At 31.4% G+C, this 2177-nt stretch overlaps 1 long non-coding RNA gene across 1 annotated transcript in view; it reads right to left on the bottom strand.

The window, feature by feature from the left end:
• LOC136797357 (uncharacterized) overlaps nt 1-2177 on the bottom strand; it is a 278908-nt gene that overhangs the window by 189002 nt on the left and 87729 nt on the right. The gene's annotated exons all lie outside the window — the stretch shown is intronic.

Below are 2177 nucleotides of genomic sequence, written 5' to 3'. Positions count from 1 at the left end.
TACTACTTATTGCCATAATTTCCGAATTGAAATGTATAATTATTGAAAAATTTTGGCTTGTGATGAAGTTTTATTCAATTTTATAGTAAAGTTCTGAGTGATTCAGAAATTCAAAAAGTTTATTCACAGCCTGTTTGTTATCCTTAAAAAAATTGATAGAGATTTGCTGGAATTCATATAAAGATTTGAGGAAGCCGTATGCTTGGCATTCAGTTAAGGTGTGTTTTACGGAAAGTCGTGCTTTGCAAGTCTGGCATACAGGTGGACAATCGTGGGCCATAAAGTTACCATAGGTCAGGCGCGTATGACCTATTCCAAGGGGTGTCAAAATCACCTCTCTGCGCACATTTCTAGTGGATGATATCAAAGGGGAAACTTCACTTCTTATTTCCCGTAATTTATTGTAGGTAACATTTGCCTACGTTTGATTCCATTCCAATTTTATTGTCTGCCTACTGAGGGCAATGAAGTCATCGACAGGCACTACGCGATATGGAATAACTTTAGAAATCGCGACCTTTCCTTCCCGATCAGCCACTTCGTTACCGGCTATTCCGCAGTGTCCAGGGATCCAAGCAAAGAACACATAAATACCGTTTCTGTTGGCGGACTTTATTAAATAATTGATCTTTTGGTTTAGCGGATTTGTTCAGATATTTTTAGACTGAATAGACTTGACAATGGATCTGTCCAGATGATATGTATTTTTTGTAGGATAAAAAACATTTAACCTCTTGTAAATTGTAACCAATTCAGCTGCACAGATACTACATATCGGCGAAAGAGAGAATAGGTATTGTTGATCACTGCACACAATCGAGGCACCAAATTAGTTCTTGAAGCCGTCTGTACAAATGAAGTCGGCGCCACCAAATTTGTCTTGCAGCCTAAGAAATTCATATTTATACAGATATGCTATGGTTTTACTTTTAAGTAGTCTGAACGAATTTGAAATGGAGAAAAAGTCGTTATTGCTGTATAGTAAATATTTGAGAAGTAACTCAAATATAATTATAATACTAAATTGTGCATTTAAATAGCTTCAATGATAAGAGTTATTTACGTTCAGTAATTACCGAAATATAGTTTTTCCAAAAAACGAGACATTTGTTTTTTTTGTTTTGAGAAATATAATGAAAATTATTATTCTTAGAGAAATGACCATTAGGAACTACTTACTAGTACACTTAACGAGCTTTACATTGAGCTCTAATAGAACTAGAACACATTACATTCATTAATTTCCTTGATACAGTTTTTTTAACACCAATTCCCAAAGCAGAAGTAATCAACATTGTGTGATTTTTGGCAAACATCACGGAAACTCCTACTCTTACGGAAATGTTCATTATAAACTAGTTAGTGATTTATTTTATGTGCATCAAATTGTGCTCAAATCGACTTCTATAGGTCAAATAGTTGTTCGGACGTCGAACTTTTATCAAAAAATGACTTAGTTTCAAAGTATGTTGCAAAACGATAAAATATTCAAAGCTGCGCTTTACAAATAGAAAAAAAAATTAATACCTAAGCCAAATCATATTTCACAAAATAATGTGATAACTTATTTTAAACTAACAAACAAAAATATCTTGAATAATATTGTAAGTAAAGAGTACTATAAGAGATAAATTTGAAGCTCGTTAAATGCACCATAAAGAATTTTGTAGTGATTATTTTCCTAGGAATAACCATATATGCCAAAATATGTTTAAAAAATGTTCTCTCACAAAATATTAGTGTTTGAAATACTTTATATGAGAAAATATTGAATGTGAGGAGTTGTATAAATTCCAACTCCTCACATTCAATATATTTCAATATTCAATAACATCATTACAGGAGGCTATGAAAAAAAAAAAAAAAAAAGTGAGGAGTTGTATTAGAGCACAAAAATTAGTAAATTTACAATACTTTAAAAAAAGATAATACTTTGTGCAGCAAGTACTTTTAAGATATTGAATAAAAAAATGAGCGACACTTTGTTATAGTTTTTCTTCAGTAAAATGAACTTCTGATGTTGGTATCTTGAAATTGTTCAATATCTTCTTTTCAATGACAATTGTAGTCCCTGATGCTTAGTTTGGGCAAATACATGAATTATTTTCTAACAAAATATGCGCGTTAATTTATCTTGATGTTAGTACACTTCCAAATATTTATAATATTAACAGAGT

This window comes from Halyomorpha halys, unplaced genomic scaffold, assembly GCF_000696795.3.
Source record: "Halyomorpha halys isolate HHAL.00 unplaced genomic scaffold, Hhal_1.1 Scaffold35.1, whole genome shotgun sequence".
Classification (NCBI taxonomy): Eukaryota; Metazoa; Arthropoda; class Insecta; order Hemiptera; family Pentatomidae; genus Halyomorpha; species Halyomorpha halys.
This window is presented reverse-complemented; position numbering and strand designations above follow the sequence as displayed.